This window comes from Cebus imitator, unplaced genomic scaffold (genome assembly GCF_001604975.1).
Source record: "Cebus imitator isolate Cc_AM_T3 unplaced genomic scaffold, Cebus_imitator-1.0 Scaffold324, whole genome shotgun sequence".
Taxonomy (NCBI): domain Eukaryota; kingdom Metazoa; phylum Chordata; class Mammalia; order Primates; family Cebidae; genus Cebus; species Cebus imitator.
Window position 1 is genome coordinate 2,395,188 of NW_016107639.1, and position 20,187 is coordinate 2,415,374.

General features: G+C 42.7%; 1 long non-coding RNA gene across 1 annotated transcript in view; it reads left to right on the forward strand.

The window, feature by feature from the left end:
• LOC108286616 overlaps positions 1–6,719 on the forward strand; it is a 12,058-nt gene extending 5,339 nt beyond the window's left edge. Inside the window, exons 2-3 of the long non-coding RNA XR_001817991.2 lie at positions 5,779–5,782; positions 6,707–6,719. This is a non-coding gene — a long non-coding RNA (uncharacterized LOC108286616). The remainder of the gene's footprint in view (positions 1–5,778; positions 5,783–6,706) is intronic.
• The last annotated feature ends 13,468 nt before the right edge of the window (positions 6,720–20,187 follow it).

Consider the following 20,187-nt stretch of genomic DNA (forward strand, 5'->3'; position numbering starts at 1 on the left):
AAATCCAAACTGAGAAAATTAAATTATCTGTTTGCTCATGATATGATCTTATATCTAGAAAACCGTGAAGACTCCTCCAAAGGACTTCTAGATTTGATAAGTGATTTCAGTAAAGTTTCAGGATAAATTAATAAACAAAAATAAGTAGCATTTCTATACACCAATAATGATCAAGCTAAGAACCAAATCAAGAAATTCCATTTATGGTAACTATAAACAAACAAAATCCTAAGAATACATTTGACCAAGGAGGTGAAAGACCTTTACAAGGAGAACTTCAAAACGCTGATGAAAGAAATCATAGATGACACAAACAAATGGAAAAACATCTCATGCCCATGGCTTGGAATAATCAGTATTGTTGAAATAACCATACTGCCCAAAGCAATCTACAGATTCAATGATATTCCCATCAAATTACCAATGTCATTTTTCACAGAATTAGAAAAAAATTCCTAAAATTTATATGGAACCATAAAAGAGCCCAAATAGCCAAAACAATCCTAAGCAAAAAGAACAAAGTGGGAGCCATTGCATTACCTGACTTCAAATCATACTAGAAGGCTATAGTAACCAAATATACAGCATGATACTCGTATAAAAATAGACACACAGATCAATGGAACACAATAAAGAACCCAGATAAAACCATGTACCTACAATTAACTGATCTTTGACAAAGTTGACAAAAATATATACTGGGGAAAGGACATTCTGTTTAATAAGTGATGCTGGAAAAATTGGACAGCCATATGTAGAAGAATGAAACTGGACCCTATTTCTCACCATATAAAAAAATTAAGGTGTATTACGACAAATGTAAGACCTCAAACTATAAAAATCTTAGAAGAAGGGTGGGCGCAGTGACTCACGCTTATAATCCCAGCACTTTGGGAGGCTGAGGCGGGTGGATCACGAGGTCAAGAGATCGAGACCATCCTGGTCAACAAGGTGAAACCCCGTCTCTACTAAAAATACAAAAATTAGCTGGGCATGGTGGTGTGTGCCTGCAGTCCCAGCTACTCGGGAGGCTGAGGCAGGAGAATTATTTGAACCCAGGAGGCAGAGGTTGCGGTGAGTCGAGATCGTGCCATTGCACTCCAGTCTGGGTAACAACAGTGTAACGCCATCTCGAAAAAAAAAAAATCTTAGAAGAAAACCTAGGACAAACTCTTCTGGTCATTGGTCTAGGCAAACGTTTATGACTAAGACCTCAAAAGCAAATGCAACAAAAACAAAAATGGACAAATGGGACTCTAAAAAGTTTCTGCACAGCAAAAGAAATACGCAACAGAGTAAACAGGCAACCTATGGAATGGGAGAAAATATTTGCAAACTATGCATCTGACAAAGGACTAATGTTCAGAATTTACAGGGAACTCAACGAGAAAAAAAACCCCACCTTATTAAAAAGTGGGCAAATGACATGAACCAGAAAATTTTCAACATACAGGCAGCCAACAAAATATGAAAAAAGTGCTCAACTTCACTAATTAACAGAGAAATGCAAATTAATATCACAATGAGATGCCATCTTACACCAGTCAGAGTGGCTACTATTAAAAAGTTAAGAAGCAACAGATGTTGGTGAGGATGTGGAGAAAGGAAATGCTTATACTCTGTTGATGGGAATGTAGAATTAGCACGGCCTCTATGGAAAACTGTGGAAATTTCTCAAAGAACTAAAAATAGGATTACCATTCAACCCAGCAACCCCACTACTGGGTATCTACCCAAAGGAAAAGAAATCATTATACCAAAAAGACACTTGCACTCGCGTGTTTATTGCGGCACTATCACAATAGCAAAGTCATGGAATCAAGTTAGGTGTCCCTCAACGGATGATTGGACAAATAAAATGTGATGTATATAAAAATACTAGAAGAATTTAGAACATATGTATACACACACACATATATACACACACCATGGAATACTATAAGAATAAAATTTTTTTTTTTTTTTTTGAGACTCTTGTTTCACTCTTGTTACCCAGGCTGGAGTGCAATGGCGCGATCTCGGCTCACCGCAGCCTCCGCCTCCTGGGTTCAGGCAATTCTCCTGCCTCAACCTCCTGAGTAGCTGGGATTACAGGCACGCGCCACCATGCCCAGCTAATTTTTTGTATTTTTAGTAGAGACGGGGTTTCACCATGTTGACCAGGATGGTCTCGATCTCTTGACCTCGTGATCCACCCGCCTCGGCCTCCCAAAGTGCTGGGATTACAGGCTTGAGCCACCACGCCCGGCCAAGAATAAAATTTTTTTTGCAGCAACATGGATGGAACTGGAGGCAGAAACAGAAAGCCATGTTCTCACTCATTAGTGTGAGCTAAACAATGTTTACACATGGACATAGAGGATGGAATAATAGACATTGGAGGCTCCAAAAGGTGGTTGCGTAGGAGGGGCATGAGAGATGAGAAATTACCTATTGGGTACAATGTACACCATTTGGGTGATCGTTACACCAAAAGCTCAGACTTCACCACTGTGAGATATATCCATGTAACAAAAATTCACTTGTACCCCTAAATCTACTTTTCTATGTATTTCTGTGGAGGTGTTTACAGACTATGTACATGTATATTGCTTATCAAACTTTTATTTTATTTGACTGTTTAATCAGCCTGACTCCAAGGTTTCCTAGTTTATTCAATAGTTATATTCTGTTACTATGTTAATTAATTTTTTAGTGATGGAGCCTTGCTATGTTACTTAGGGTGGTCTCAAACTCTTGGGCTCAAGCAATCCTCCTGCCTCAGCCTCCCAAGTAGCTGGGACTGCAGGCGCACGCTGCCATGCCCAGCTAGTTAATTTATCTTCATGCATAAATTGTCCTCAGTTTGGCAGAGGAGAACTGTATTTCCTGTAGGTGCTAATTACCACAAGTTCAGTGCCTGAAAACAGAAGTTTGCTGTCTCAGACTTCTAAAGGCCAGACAACCAAAATCAAGGTGTCAGCAGGGCTGCATTCTCACCTCAGGCTCTGGTAGAAATTCTTTTCCTTGTTTCTGACAGCTTCTGGTAGCCTCAGGCATTTCTTGGTTTGTGAGTGTCATTGTTATTTTTGGAAATACAAGCAAATATGTGTATGTGTTTGTATTTCTTTCTTGCAAGGCAGCACATTATGCATATTGTTCTGGATGCTGCTCTTTTCACTTCGCATTATATCCTGAGTCACATTATCAGCAGATAGAGAGTGTCCTTTGAGTTCGATATGGAGTAATTTCCTTAGTCCAGTACACCTTTGCTCACACCCTTTTTCTTTGTACCATTAAATTGTCAAGTATATTGCATTTCTATACATTATAGGCTCAACAATACCTTATGTATACATTGTTTTGTACAATTTCATTTTAAATCATTTATGTGATGAGAGAAGAAAATACAAATTTATACTGTATTTTATAATTACATGACTAACTTTACTGGTGCTCTTTGTGGATTCAGATTTTCATCTGCAGGGCAGACCCCCAGCCCTCTTTTAGCCTGAAGAACTTTCTTTAGTATTTTTTGTAAGGCAGGCCTTTTAGCAGTGAATTATCTCAGTTTTTGTTTATCTAGGAAAGTCTTTATTTCACTTTTATTTTTGAAAGGTAGCTTTGCTGGTTGTAGGATTCTTGAGTGACAGGTGTTTTTTCTTTGAACACTTTGAATATGTTATCCCACTGCCTCTGGCCTGCATTATTTCTGCTGAGAAGTCAGCTGTTAATCTTGTTGAGGGTTCCTGCCTTATTTTTCTCTTGCTGTTTTCAAGGCTTTCTCCTTGTCTTTGCCTTTTGGCATTTTTATTATGATGTGTCTTTGGAGTTTTTCAAGATGTATAGATTTGTGTAGATTATTGAGTTTTTGTTGTTAATTTTGGGAAATTTTAGGCAATCGTTTCTTTGAATATTTCTCTTCTCCTTTCTCTTTCCTCTCCTTCTTTCTGTCATATGTATGTTGGCGCATTTAATAATGTCCCACATTTCTCTGAGGCATTATTCATTTTTCTTTTCTTCTGATTGCAGAATCTCTATTGATCTATTTTCTTTTTTATTTTATTTATTTATTTAGAGGCAGGGTCTCTGTCACCCAGGCTAGAGTACAGTGGTATGATCATAGGTTACTACAACCTCAATATCATGGGCTCAAGTGATCTTCCTGCCTCTGCATTTCAAGTAGCTGAGAGTACGGGTATGTACCACCACACCTGACTGATTTTTTTATGTTTTGCTGAGACAGGGTTTTGCTATTAATGTGGTTTGGTTCTGTGTCCCCAACCAAATCTTACCTTGAATCGTAATAATCTACACATGTCAATGGATAGGACAAGGTGGAGATAATTGAATCATGGGGGTGGTTTCCTCCATACTGTTCTTGTGGTAGTGAGTGAGTTCTCACAAGATCTGATGGTTTTATAAGGGGCTTCCACTTTTGCTCAGTTCTCATTCTCTCTCCTGCTGCCCTGTGAAGAGGTGCCTTCTGCCATGATTGTAAGTTTCCTGAGGCCTCCCCTGCCATGCGGAACTGTGAGTCAATTAAATTTCTTTTCCTTATAAGTTACCCAGTCTTGGATATTTCTTTATAGCAGTGTGAGAATGGATTAATACAGTTATGTTGCCCAGACTGGTCTTGAACTCCTGGCCTGAAGTGATTTTCCCACCTTGCCTCCCCCAATGCTGGGATAACAAGCACGAGCCACCGTGCCTGGCCTGATCTATTTTCAAATTTACTAATTCTTTGGCCAGGTGAAATGTATTGTTGAGCCCTTCTAGTGAAGTTTTACTTAAGACTGTTATACTTTCCGTGTCCAGAATTTCCATTTGGTTCTGTTTTATAATTTCTGTGTCATTATTGGTATTCTGCATTTGATTCAGTGTTGTCACATATCTTGTTTTATCATGATTTCTTTTAGTTCTTTAAAAAAATTGTAGTGGCTACTTTGTAGGCTTTTTCTGTTAAGTCTGACATCCGATCACTCTCTCAGGGAGTTTCTGTTGTCTGCTTTATTTCTGGTTTATAGGTCATGCTTTCCTGTTTCTTTGTATGTGCTGTGATCTTTTGGAAACTGGACATTTTAGATCCGGGTTCCTAACCCCTAGGCTGTGGACTGGTACCCATCTGTGGCCTGTTAGGAGCAGGACAGCACAGCAGGAGCCGAAGGGTGGGTGAGCAAGCATTACCATCTGAGCATCACCTCCTGTGTGATCAGTGGCAGCATTAGGTTCTCATAGGAGCATGAACTCTATTGTAAACTGTGCATGGGAGGGATCTAGGTTGCATGCTCCTTATGAGAATCTAATGCCGGATGACTGAGGTGGAACAGTTTCATTCCAAAAGCATCCCCTAACTCATTCCCAGTCTGTGGGAAAAACTATCTGCCACAAACAAGTCCCTGGTGCCAAAATGGTTGGGTACTGCTGTTTTAGATGATATATGTAGCAACTCTGGTTATGAACCCTCTCTCTAGGCTGGTTGTTGTAATTTACTTGTTTATTTGTTTAGTGACTGGGTGGCTTATGTTATGGGAATCTGCCTACGCCCAACCTCAAATTCCAATGTTAAATATCTAATGTTGCTCCTCGGGGAACTCAGCCATGGGCATGTCCACAGTCATCCCGGCATTTAGTGGGAGCTCTCCTTTGATCAGGGCATGGCTCACTTTTACTCTCTTTTCCTAGCCATACCCAGCTAGACCAGATAATGGCTCTAGTGTTTTAACAACACTCTGGGTTATAAATCGCCCCACATTGTAAACTATCAAATTCGGGATCCTTTGAAGGGTAGTTCCTGAGGCCTGTGTTTGAGATTTGTTTTGAACTCAGGCAGGCTCCTCTGAGCTGTCTCTTTTAGCAATTCTCTTGGGCAAACTAGCAGGTCTGCAGCGAGCCTACATCTGCTTTTTGCCCTTTAGCCGTCACCTGCACTGTTTTTGGGAGTGCCCTTAGGCTTGCACCTCCCCATACTTTGTTTCAGTGAAATCACTTTGGGAAGAGATTCGGGAGTTATCTGTTTTACAGCCTGCTCTCTCCAGGCACAATCCCTGGAGCTTGGTGGGTGGGGGGGAGGGAACCATGGCAAGCTTCTTTTTGGGTGACTCCCATCATCAGTCACCTAGAAGTTGAGATTGGGAGGTTGGGGGTGGGTAGTAGCCGGAGGTTTTCTTGGCTTGCCTCTCCTGTGGTGATGCCACCACCACAACCCCGGTATTTTTAGCGTCCAGTGCCCAAGAGCCTTCATCCCACAGATAGAAGACAGTGTGGAAGGGGGCCCTGCCCTTCCCAGGAGGGAGCCCTATCACAGCCGGGAAGGCCCCGGCTGATGTGTGTGTGTGTGTGTGTGTGTATGTACATATGAGTGTGTGTGTGTGTCTGTGTGTGTGTATGTGCGTATGAGTGTGTGTGTCTGTGTGTGTATGTGTCTGTGCGTGTTTAGGAAATGCAAGCCTCTGCACATAACCCTGTGTTTCCAAAACAGCCTGAGTGCTCTCCTCTCCACAGGTGCTTGGGTGGGACCCTAGAGACAGGGTCAGGGAGACCGGGCATCCCTCCTGCGGGGAGTCTTGAGGTGGGGGTGGGTCACTGGCCTCTCCAGATTTCTCAGCACCAGATCCCAGAGTGTGGGGGTTGCAGCGTACTGAGCCCAGCCCCCTGGCTCTGCAGAGCAGACCCCCAGCTGTTGGCCCCATGTGTGGACCCCTGTGGGTGCAGCTAGGAGAGACAGCAGCTGTGTGACCCATGTTTTACAGGAAATTGTCTTTACCTTTTCCAGTACATTTCTCAAAACCACAGCTTTTTCCACACCCAAAGTGTAGCACCACCAAAACAAGAAAGCAAGCCACCTTCCTCCCTGGGATCCCCCCAGGGCCTGCAGCCTGCCCTCTTGAGGTGATGAGGGCCTTTCCTGGGAGACTCAGGGCTGCCCGTGGGGGCTCAGCTTCCTGTTAGCTTCCCCAAGCACACAGTGCTGAGGGCTGGACCATGGATGATTCAGGTTTTCTGGGATTTTAGAAATTCCTACATGTGGCCTAAGGGGGAAGGGAGAAACGAAGCCACCATAAGAATGTCTGGGTCCTCTTTCAGCCAGCTGTTCGAGTGGTATTTACAATGTTTTTTATTCGCCTCACAATGTTTCTAAGAATATGCTTCTAATGTGCAGCTTCTGACGAACAGCAAGAGATAAACGTTCATGGGTTTCTGGTCTGCATGAAGGGTATCCTGCAGGAAGAGGGGGTGAAGGGGCCCTGTTTCTGCAGGTGGCTGGGGGCTCCCTGCAGGTGGGAGAGAGGGTGGTGACTTGAGATGTGTTTTAGATTTAAGTATTATAATTTGGCCAGGTGCGGTGGCTCACGCCTGTAATCCCAGCACTTTGGAAGGCCGAGGCGGGTGGATCACGAGGTCAAGAGATCGAGACCATCCTGGTCAACATGGTGAAACCCCATCTCTACTAAAAATACAAAAAATTAGCTGGGCATGGTGGCATGTGCCTATAATCCCAGCTACTCAGGAGGCTGAGGCAGGAGAATTGCCTGAACCCAGGAGGCGGAGGTTGCGGTGAGCCGAGATCGCGCCATTGCACTCCAGCCTGGGTAACAAGAGCGAAACTCCGTCTTAGGAAAAAAAAAAAGTATTATAATTTATCTTTATTATTTGCATTTCATGGTGCTTACTCAGCATTGAGCAGCATAGATACAGCCGTTACTCTAAGTGTCACCAAACCCAGTGTCTTATTTTTAAGTGAATGTGTTACAGGAAAGGGGTCCTGATTCAGACCCCAAGAGATGGTTCTTGGATCTCGTGCAAGAAAGAATTCAGGGTGAGTCCATAGAGTAAAGTGAAAGCAAGTTTATTGGGAAAGTAAAGGAATACAGAAAGTCTACTCCATAAGCAGAGCAGCCCTGAGGACTGCTGGTTGCCCATTTTTATGGTTATTTCTTGATTATATGCTAAACAGGAGTGGATTATCCATACCTCCATTCGTAGAGCATATAGGGTAACTTCCTATATGGAAACCCCTATTCAAGATGGAATTGCTCTGGTTCAAATGCCTCTGACATTTCCGCCCCTCCCTTTTACAAGAGAACCCTTAATCCTACGGTTTGCAGAGGGTCAAAGATCCATCTTCTGTAACTTCTTCAGGCCGAATGGGGCAATTATATTCCTACCTAACTGTTAGGTCTCTTGCATTCAGGGTAGAGAGGAGCTCAGTCAGAACGATTCAGTAGGCAAGAGCCATTCATAACTCCAAATTCTGGCAAAAGGTGGTATCTGGAAGATTAATAAGTGCTTAATTTAAGAAAATATTCGGTAAGCTTATCCTGCATTCCCACACAGAGCACCACAGCAACATATTCCACAACAGTAAGGCAAAATAAGTAAAATTTTCCCAAGTAAACTAAATAAGAAGGCTTTCCATGAACTGGGCAACTGTTGGAACCAAGCTGATATGGGATCACTAGCTGATTCCAATGTGTCTAGAATTAGAATATTGATTCAGATTTTTATATTACCCATCCCTCTGTTTCTTCTGAGCAGCAGTCAGAGATAACTGGTTGGTTCACAGGAATAAGCAGGGTTAGTCTAAATTTCAGGAAAAAAATTCTTAAAAACAACTGATGAGACTAGAATCTAAAAACAGGTGTTACCAGTTTTTGAAACATAATTTGTCTCTCCCTAGTCCCCCATTTTCACTGAAGACAAATCATTGTAAAACTGATTTGCTTTATTATACTTGGCCTGATTATTTGTATAAAGTGCAGCAAGAATAATTATTTTTCACATAGACTTTTAAAACTGGCTTTGATGGAACTCTGTTCCATTGAAGGAATCTCAGATAAGAGTTTTTTTTTTTTTAAAGCTGAGTCCAGCCATGTTTTTTACCCTCAAATACTTATGAGTTAGGTAAATTCCATTCCTCTTGAGGTCCCAAGATAACTTGGGGCTCCTGAGCCTGTAATAAAGTGACATTCTTATCACAGGTCAGGCACCCTGTACAGGGACTATGTAGACAAGGTATGAGTTTTCCCAAGGGGCTTTTATTAGCTCTGCAAGTCAAGTTTGATTCCTTAAAGGAAGACACACCATTTTCAGTCAAAGCCTTGGTAAAACAACCAGTTTCTTCAATTGTGTCCTGTTACAAATGAAAACAGATTCTTATTGAATTTATGCAAATAACTATATTGCTAAAAATTAAGAATACTCACAAATAGTTTCCAAATTCTGGAGAAATCAGGTACAGGGAAACAAATATGCTCAAAATTTTGTTCACAGGGGTATGCTTTACTTAATTGTTAAAAGCTGCAAATAGCTTAAGTTTCCTTGACTCTGATAAACAAAACAAAGGATAACAACATTTTAAGCAAAGTCAGACCTCTTCAGTTTAGTCTGTGCAATTAACTCTAGTTTTGCTTGATATTCATGAACATTTTAGCTTTCCATGATTCCTGAAAGTTTTTTCCTCTATTCTAACATCACAATTTCCAAAGTTATCAGAAACCTGCATTTAAGTACTCCTGTCAAAGTCCTGTAGTTGATTACAAAATCACCTTTTAAAGAGGACCAAATCAAGAGAATTGTCTGTGGATGACAAATATCTTAGAACAGCCACTATTAAAGTCACAATTGATAAGGAAATTTGGTTATTTAATTTTACATAACAATTATAACTATTAATAACATACACTAAATCATATCAGAATTATAGAAGTTTCTTATACTTTTGGAACACATACCAATAACATTTATACAAATACAGCCCAAAGAAAGCCAAACATTATTTCATATTTGACAGTGCTTCCTGTATGATTTTTATACCAAATAAAATGCAGTGATCTTGGCTCACTGCAACCTCCATCTCTTGGGTTCAAGCGATTATCCTGCCTCAGTCTCCCGAGTAGCTGGGATAATAGGTGCCCACCACCATGCCTGGCTAATTTTTGTATTTTTAGTAGAGACAGGGTTTCACCATGTTGGCCAGGCTGGACTTGAACTCCTGACCTCAAGTGATCCACCCGCCTGGGCCTTCCAAAGTGCTGGGATTACACATGTGAGCCACCGTGCTCAATCCCTAAGGTAAGATTCTTATACCTTTTATAACCCTTTATGATTTTTTTTTTTGTTAAAGGGCAGATTATAAGCAAGTTTTTGCCTTAAGAAAAACCTGTTGTGCTTTTATTACAATGTTTAATTTACAGAAAAAGTGAATACCCCTTTATATTTAGCCAATGTCCATACACAGAATTTCTTTACAATTAATTTTTTACAAACCTTCCACAACTTGTTCAAACTTTTAGCTTTATCCTAACTTAAAACAATTCTTTAATCCTTTAATCTAGGCAAAAACATCCACATTCCCATTACTTCTTATAATCTTTGTGTAAGAAAGTATATTCTACTTTCCTTACACACCATGGGTGTAGAACTGTTTCTTGTGTAGTCTCAAATAAAATGTTAACTCTTAGCAACTTTTACTTTTGGGAAAAACCTTGGCAAGTAAGGGATTTTAATAACATACCAGATGTGGAGCCTAGCCTAGGACCCACCAGACAGAAGTGAGATAAGGGCAGACTCTCCAGCATAGCTAGGAGTGTGGCTTTCCACAAGTCACCGTGCCTTATCTAGAGTCAATCTAATCTCTCCAAGGTAGGTAAATTGAACAATTTTCAAAAGTCAAAGAAGTAGTTTATGACCTTAAAGCATTTAGTAAACTTAATATCCAACCTGCCTAATTTAGACCAAATGTCTTTATCAATAATCTTTAAAACTGTTTTTATTTCCTTTTTTTTTTTTTTTGAGACGGAGTTTCGCTCTTGTTACCCAGGCTGGAGTGCAATGGCGCGATCTCGGCTCACCGCAACCCCCGCCTCCTGGGTTCAGGCAATTCTCCTGCCTCAGCCTCCTGAGTCGCTGGGATTACAGGCATGCGCCACCATGCCCAGCTAATTTTTTGTATTTTTAGTAGAGACGGGGTTTCACCATGTTGACCAGGGTGGTCTCGATCTCTTGACCTCGTGATCCACCCGCCTCGGCCTCCCAAAGTGCTGGGATTACAGGCTTGAGCCACCGTGCCCGGCCAACTGTTTTTATTTCCTAAAGATTACTTAAGTCACATGAACTAAATAAAAATCATTACACTTTTTACTTTTCTGACAAAATATTTGATTTAAGCATTTACTGTTATTAAACCAATTAATCAAAACTCTTTTATATCACACACACAACACATATAAATAAAAGATAGGCCGGGCGCGGTGGCTCAAGCCTGTAATCCCAGCACTTTGGGAGGCAGAGGCGGGTGGATCATGAGGTCAGGAGATCGAGACCATCCTGGTCAACATGGTGAAACCCCGTCTCTACTAAAAATACAAAAAAAAAACATTAGCTGGGCATGGTGGCACGTGCCTGTAATCCCAGCTACTGAGGAGGTTGAGGCAGGAGAATTGCCTGAACCCAGGAGGCGGAGGTTGCGATGAGCCGAGATCACGCCATTGCACTCCAGCCTGGGTAACAAGAGTGAAACTCTGTCTCAAAATAAATAAATAAATAAATAAAAGATAAAGGACTCATCCCCTAAGACAGGAAGTGGACCTTAAACCCAGGCCACCATTGTGAAAAAAGAAAGGACAGCATCACAGTTACAAGGGCAAGCTCTCAAAGACATACAAGACAAGGGGGAAATCTCATCCAGGTTTTTTTTGTTTCCAGGGACCTGCAACAACGTTTACAACCGACCAGTTTCCTGGGCCATCTTGAACAGCGGGCTTACAGGAGTCCTAGGCCCACATTCTGCCCTAAGGTACCCCTCATTATGACAGAACAATACAGAAAGACACACAAAGCACACCAGATTCACTGCAGCTGAAGATTAGCCTCATGAATCTTCGTTCCCATTAATCAAATCTTTACGTAGGAGATAAGCAATGATTTTTTTCCTCATTCACTCAACTGGTTTTCACACAGAGAGAAAGACAGAAAGAGTGAACCTAGGACCTGGGAAAGGCTTCTGGGTTCCCTTTCCCTGAGAGACGCTAGTGACTGGGCTGGCTGCATCACAGCCCTGGGGGTCAAGCTGCATCATAAAGGAAAATTATCTTTTCTGCTCTGACCAGAGCAAAATACATGTGACAAAACATAGACAGAAGCCACTCTGCTTAGCACTCAATGTCAAACTGGCAAACCTCAAACTTGCCCCCAGTTGGGCCCCATCATTGTTAATCCAACCTCTGACCAGGAGTTTCGACTTGTGGTTTCCGGACAAGGTGATCGTCCTTAGTACCAGAAAAGATAGGAAACAGAAAGGAGAGAAAGGAAAGAGAGGAAAGCATTGCCTGTGGCAGGCCGGGAAGATGAAGAGCTCAGGGAGGCCAGAGAAAGATCCACCCGTTGCAGTGACATTGAAGCATTCAGGTGGCCACTTGTCAGTTGTGAAAGGATCTTTTCCAATAGTCCCATCAGCTCTCAAGTTTCTCTTTTGGAGAGAAAAAAGCTCCCCATGTCCCACCGTCCTGTACATGCCTGATTCTGTCACCCATAGCCATTAGCACAGAGTTCAAGACAGATTAATCCAAAGAGAATAGCAGTTAACACCCCTAGTGCCAAACCCCTTCTTAGCCAAAAGGGACTTTACTAAGAGCAGCCTCTAAACCCCTAAGTTTTAGGAAGTACTCTAACCTTCCTACATTGGGCTTGAAACCCAAGTTTGGTCAAGCGTCCTTGCCTTTTATTAAGAGGGGCCTTTAACCCTCTCTGTCTTAAGAGAGACTCTAACACCCCTAAGTTGGGCTCTAACCCAATCCCATCCATTACACGGGTACCTCACCACTTGCCCAAAGTTCGCCAATCAGTGCTACAGTCCCTTTCCTTTGGGTTGGGGGTCTCCTCAGTATTGTCCTTCCATGGTTCTCCAGAAGGATGTTTCTGGACCCTGCCACTTACCCAAAGTTAGTCTTTGGGCCAGAGGTTTCCTTAGTATCATCCCTTCTGTAGTCACCAGAAAGATGTTACTGGAAAGGGGGTCTGGATCTAGACTCTAAGAGAGGGTTTTTGTATCTCACACAAGAAAGAATTCAGGGCAAGTCCATAAAGTAAAGTGAAAGCAAGTTTGTTAGGAAAGTAAAGGAATAGAGAATGGCCACTGCATTGACAGCGCAGCCCTGAGAGCTGCTGGTTGCCCATTTTTATGGTTATTTCTTGATTATATGCTAAATAAAGGGTGGATTATTCATGTTCCCCCCACCCCCACCCCCCTCCGTAGAGCATATAGAGTTACTTGCTGATGTTGCCATGGCATTTGTAAACTGTCATGGCACTGATAGGATGACCAGAGGTCACTTTCACTGCCACCTTGGTTTTGGTGGGTTTTAGTTGGTTTCTTTACTGCAACCTGTTTTATTAGCTAGATCTTTATGACCCGTATCTTGTGCTGACCTCCTATTTCATGCTGTGACTAAGAATGCCTTAACTTACTGAGAATGCAGCCCAGCAGGTCTTAGCCTTACTTTACCCAGCCCCTAATCAAGATGGAGTTGCTCTGGTCTACATGCCTCTGACAAATGCTTGGAAGAACATACAAGTCAGTGTCCATGTGCTGGCTTATTGAAAAGTTGATGGTCCAGCCTGGGCAACATAGCAAGACCCCCATCTCTACAAAACATAAAAAAGTTAGCCAGGCATGGTGGCACACACCTGTGGTCCCAGCTACTCAGGAGGTTGAGGTGGGAGGGTAACTTGAACCCCAGAGGCCAAAGCTGCAGTGAGCCATGATTTCATCACTGCACTCCAGCCTGGCTGACAGAGTGAGACCCTGTCTCTAAAAAACAGTGACAGCCTGGCATTTTTCTTTCAATTACTTTATGTCTTCAGAAGCACTAAGCCTAGCAATGATGATAAGTTTATCAGTAATTTAGCAGTAAGTGTTTTCTAATTATACAATGATATCACTGTAGTTTTTAATAAAATTTCCACTGAGGACCTCTCTGGAAGGTGCTAACAGGCCCTGAAATGTTAGGATGTCCTCAGCTTATCTCTGTATTCCTTGTTCCTCCTCACGCACTCCTGACCCTATCTTACCTTGAGTTGTATCATCCTGAAGTGGCAGGAGCACCTGCTTAGTATCTGTGAGTCTTGATGGTTGGGCCACTGCCTTGATCTTACCCCCTCCAGTGCCTTAAAGGGACAGCCAAGGTTTCGCTAGTGTCTGTGTGGTTGTTAGACCTGAGGGAAGGATAGTAGGGTCAGACAGGCCTTCCCACTGATTTTTGCAGGCCTCCTGCTGAGTGAGCAGGTTCGTGGAGTTGCTCCTTTCTGCGCATAACAGAGGCCCATCCTCCCTCACCTGGAGCCTCGTGTACACAGACTGTCCCCTGCAGGCTCCGCATGTCATAATTAAATGTGCTACTTTTGCAGCACAATACTAGACAGTTCACATGGATAAATGATAATGTTTGGCTTCACATCAGGCCAGGTCTCACTGCCATTTAAGAGCTCCAGATTTCCAGAGCTTACTCCAAGTTGGAACTGTGGACCAGGGAGCCTGAAGGCACGTGGTGTGCATTCCCTTCAACAGATGAGCTGCAGGTGCTGCATCCTGCGTGGCTGGCTTCAGATCTGCTTTAGGCTCCTGCTTGAGTCTGTTCGTGTCACTGTGACTTGTTGAGAGGATTGTGGCATCAGCTGTGCCCCAGTCTTCCCTCTTTGGGTTTATGTGCATTTGCTGAAATGCTGACAGCAGGAAGTTGGAAACCTTTTCTTTCTGGCCTGTCCTGGCTGCCTTTTCCCTTACGTCTCCGTGCTGACTGCACACAGGCAGAGGGTCCCTGGCCTCCAGGGCTAGCACCCCATAGCTACCTGTCCTGCAGTGCCTGTAAGCTGCTGCAGAAGAGGGAAATGTCCCTCTCTTTTTGTTTCAATGTTTGCCTGCATTTTCTAGAAAACCTGGCTATCGTTAGTGTTACAAGAAAAACTTGGGGCTGTAACATTCACGCCCCTCCAACCTGAAACTAGGGAGGAGCGGAGAGGCCAAAGAATGACTGGGCAGAGTCCAGCTTGGTGAGTGGACGAGTTTATTAGGACTCAGATGTGGGGCACCCATGGGCAGCAGCACAGCTCTAGAGATTGGCGCGCTTCTGTCCCTAAGCTGCTTTGAGCTAATTTTCTGGCTCTTTGCGTCATGTGTGCAATGGACCTGCTCTCCGTGGAGGTTCTCACATCTGCTCCAAGGTGTTTGGGTTCTCAGAGACCTGCTCCTCGCTGGGCACTGTGGCCTGGACTCACTGCCTGGCCTTCAGGGTTCAGGCCGCAGACGTCTGCCCTCAAGTATCCTGGTGGGGACTGTCACGCCACAGTTAGTGTCCTGGGTCCTTGGCATCAAGTCTGTAAAGCTCTTTCTTTCTCAGCAGACACCGGGTGGGAGGTGGCTGGGCCTTGGTGAGTTTTGTCTCTGTTGTCACCACTTAGATGTCAGTGGGAAATGGTCACGTTCTCTCCACAGGTGCTGCTTTGCCTGTGAATCATGTTTTTCTTCTCCCTACTGACCAGCACACATCACAAATTTGATTTCAGTTTTTGTGGACCAGGTATACTTGATCTGTAATGGGAAGGATATTTATAAAATAGGATCACTCCAAACATTCTAAACTACACCTTTACTTTTAGATTGGGCAAAGTATAGGTATTGGTGTCTGTCTGTGAATGTCTTGATTTTGTGTTTTTCTAAGGAGATGAAGGAATAAGATTCATCTCTCTTAGACGTTTCTGTTTCCTGAACACAGAACTTGAGGCAACTGATGAAATACTACATGAGTGTAGGGGTATGCACATTGACCACTTCCCTTTGAAGGGTCATCATGGCTAATTTTAAAAATTTTTTAAATTAAATTAATGACAAATTATAACTAACACATTATAAATAATATAAATTACAAATAATAAATACATTAGTAAATTAATACAATTAATTATTTTTCAATTTTAATTGTTGACATGTTAGGCATTGAAGTAAGCACACCGGACAAATAGCCATCGTGCACAGAAAAAAGGAATGAAGAAGGGACATTTGCCACACATCCGTTCTCTGCCTTGGGACCCCTGGTCTGCTCCTTGCAGTTTAATCTTCCCAGATTCTGATGGGGGCATTACTGTGAGTTTTGCTTTGCCTGGAAGGCTTATTATTAAAGCTTTCTGAGTACTGGTACTCATGAAACTCTCCCTTTGTTAAATGAAAACACACATAGGCAGGAAGTGAACCACTTCTCCACTTGAGTGGTTTCTCCTCAGTGAGAAAAACTTTAAAAGTTTTTAAGCTTTTTAAAACTTCCAGAGTTTTCTAATCAGATCTGGGTAATATTGTAGGATCATCTCCCGCATCCGCCTTTATCTTCCCCATCTTGTTCTTCATCCTAAAAAAAGCCTGTGGGATCAGCTGGTCTCAGAGCCTGGCTGGAGCCTCAGCCCTGCTAGGACCTGTGCTCTCTAGAGGGTGCTGCCCAGCAGGGCCTGGGTCAGAGGTCACCCTGGCAGGACCAGAAGTCAGAGGTCATATTGGCAGGGCCAGAGGTCAGAGGTCCCTGGGCTGCAGTGGAGGTCAGAGGTCATGGGCTGGGGCCAGCCAAGGGGAGTTGGGGCAGCGGGGAGCACAGCCTGGCCCTGGATATTCCTACCTGCCTGGCTGCTCCATAGGGCAGTGGTCAGGAGGGCCTGGGAGCGAGCATGTGGGGTCCTGGGTGGTCTTCACATGTGTCTCGTGGGGCAGCAGGACCCTGATGAGGGAACCCATGTGGTAGGAGGATGGAGGCCTCCTCTGACCAAGATGGGGAGGCCCAGGTCAGGGCCAGCTCTGCCTCTGAGGTGATGTCCAGGAGCTGTTGGCCGTGCAGTATAAGCTTGTGGAACCCCATGCAGCATGCACCCCTCTTGTTGTGTCTGGTGAGGCCTTGTACAGGGATGAGCTTGGACTTGAGCTTCAGTCAGCAGAGAAAAAAAGTTTCTGGAGGACTGGGTTCTTTTCAGGGCATTCAGGTCTGTGTTTAGCCTGTATCCAAGATGATGTTTCTAATACAGTGATGTGTTTAAAATTATCCGTATCTCCAGGGCAGCATCCAACTGTGAGCCGTGGTGAAGAAGGTCCTGGAGATGGGAGTGAATGGGGTGGGGGGCCATGCCTGCACCCAACAAGAGGTCTGTGGGCCCTGGAGATGTGTCTGTGGGCGCTGAGGAGATGAGGGGTGCACACGGTTCCAGTTCTCTCCACTCCATCTCTTGCAAGGCGAGGAGAGGTCTGCTGTTGATTCCTGTCCTGCTGGTGGTGCTGAAGCTCCCTCAAGCTGGGCTTTGTCAGCAGGGAGTTTCTTCATTGCTTGTAGAACTTTATGCTTCCCTGCTATAGTCTGGACAAATTGCTCCCTAAGGGACAAGAGAGCTGAGGTTGTGTTTTTAGAGATATGGTCTAAATTTATACCAATCTAGTTTAACATGTTACAAACATAGCTTCAGCAGCACACATTAAGTCTACTCCTGTCCAGTTTCATGCCCATTATTGTTGCCATTAATTATATATTTATATGTGTGTGATCATTAGCATAGATGGATTTATAAATTATTGTTTTATGCATATGTCCTTTTAATCACACAGGACACAAAAATTGGAGCTACAATCCAACGATACAATAATACTAGCTTTTATGTTTACTTACATATTTACTTTTACCAGAGATCTTTAATTCTTTGTATAACATTGAGTTACCATCTAGATTTCTTTTATTTCGCCTTGTGTTCCCTTTAGCATTTCTTGTAGCTAAGGCCTACTAGTGATGAATTCCATCAGCTTTTGTTTGCCTGGGAATATCTTGAGTTCTCCTTCTTTTTTTTTTTTTTTTTTTTTTTTTTTTTTGTTTTTTCCTTTTTTTTTTTTTTTTTTTTTTTTTAAGTTGGAGTTTCACTCATGTTACCCAGGCTGGAGTGCAATGGCTCGATCTCGGCTCACCGCAACCTCCGCCTCCTGGGTTCAGGCAATTCTCCTGCCTCAGCCTCCTCAGTAGCTGGGATTACAGGCATGCGCCACCATGCCCAGCTAATTTTTCGTATTTTTAGTAGAGACAGGGTTTCACCATGTTGACCAGGATGGTCTCAATCTCTTGACCTCATGATCCACCCGCCTCGGCCTCCCAAAGTGCTGGGATTACAGGCTTGAGCCACCGTGCCCGGCCCGAGTTCTCCTTCATTTTTGAGGGAGAGTTTTGCCAGATATAAAATTTCTACCTGATAGTTTTTTTCTTTCAGCAATGTAAAACATATCATCCCATGCTTCTGGTCTCCCTAGTTTCTGGTGATAAATTATCTGTTAATCTTAATAAAGATCATTTGTATGTTACAAGTTGCTTTTGTCTTGCTGCATTCAAGATTTTCTTCTTATCTTTGGCTTTTGATATTTTTATTATAATGTGTCTCATTGTGAATCTCTTTGCGTTTATCCTGTTTGGAGTTCATTGAGCTTCTTGGATATGTAGATTCATATATTTCATCAAATTTGAGAAGTTTTTGGCCATTTTTTTTCTTTCTTTGTAGAGACAGGGTATGCTCTGTTGTCCATGCTGGAGTGCAGTGGCACAATCATAGGTCACTGTAACCTCAAACTCCTGTGCTTAAGTGATTCACCAACCTCAGCTTCCTGAAGAGCTAGGACTATAGCTAGATGTCACCTTGCCAAGCTAATTTACCTTTAAATTTTTTGTAGAGATAGGACCTTGCTCTGTTGCTCTGGCCAGTCCCAAACTCCTGGCCTCAAATGATCCTCTTACCTTAGCTTCCTAAAGTGCTGGAATTATAGGCATGAGCCACTGCATCCTGCCTCATTTTTCTTTATTCTGTTTTCTTTCTGCTCTTCTGACTGGATAATTTCAATTGCCCTATAGTCAAGTTTGCTGATCCTTTCATCTGCTTAATCAAATCTGCTGCTGTGCCTCTCTGTTGAATTTTTCATTTCTGTGATTATACTTTTTAGCTTCAGAACTTTTATTGGGTTTCCTTTTATAATTTCTGTCTCTTTATTAATATTCCCTACAGTTCATGCATCATTCTCCTGAGTGCCCCTGGTTCTTTGTCCATGGTTTCCTTCAGCAACTTGAGCACAGTTAAGAGTAGTTAAAAATTTTTGTTTATTAAGTTCAATATCTTGTCTTCCTTGGATATATTTACTGGTGATTATTGCCCCTGTGAATGGGCCATACTTTTTGTTTCTTTCTATACTTTGTAAATTTTTATTGAGAACTGGAAGTTTTGAATATTGTAATGTGCTAATTTAAAAAAATCAAATTCTCCCTCTTTCCCAAGAATTGGTGATGTTTCTTGTCAAAGGATAAAGTTGTTTGTGTAGAGACTATTTTAAGAATAGGACATATGGTAAGCCATAAAATAATTTTAAATAAATTTAAAAAGACTAAAATCATGTAAAGCATTTCCTCCAATAGTAAAATGAATCTAGATATGAATAACACAGGGAATCCAGAAAATTTACAAATACATGAAAATTAAACAACATTCCTAAACAACTAATAGATCAAAGAAAAAAATCACTCAGAAAATAATAAAATACCTTGAGATGAATGAAAACAAAACCAGGCTGGGCACAGTGGCTCATGCCTATAATCCCAGCACTTTGGGAAGCTGAGCTAGGCAGATTGCTTGAGTCCAAGAGTTCAAGACCAGCCTGGGCAATGTGGCAAAACCCCATCTCCACAAAAAATACACAAATTGGCTAGATGCAGTGGTGCACATCTGTAGTCCCAGCTCCTTGGCAAGAGGGGTGGGAGGCTAAGGTGGAAGGATTGCTGGAGCCTAGGGAGGTTCAGTCCTCAGTGAGCCTTAATCATGCCACTGCACACTAGCCTGGGTGACAAAGCAAAATGCTGTCTCAAACAAAACAAAACCACAGCATACCAAAACATATGGGATGTAGCAAAAGTAGTGCTCAGGAGAGAGTTTATTTTTGTAAAAGGTATATTTGAAAAAAGAAAGATCTCATATCAACAACTTCATACTGTAGCAACTAGTGAGAAAAGAATAAACTAAACCTAAAACCAACAGAAGGGGCCGGGTACGGTGGCTCACGCCTATAATCCCAGCACTTTGGGAGGCCGAGGCGGGTGGATCACAAGGTCAAGAGATCGAGACCATCCTGGTCAACATGGTGAAACCCCGTCTCTACTAAAAATA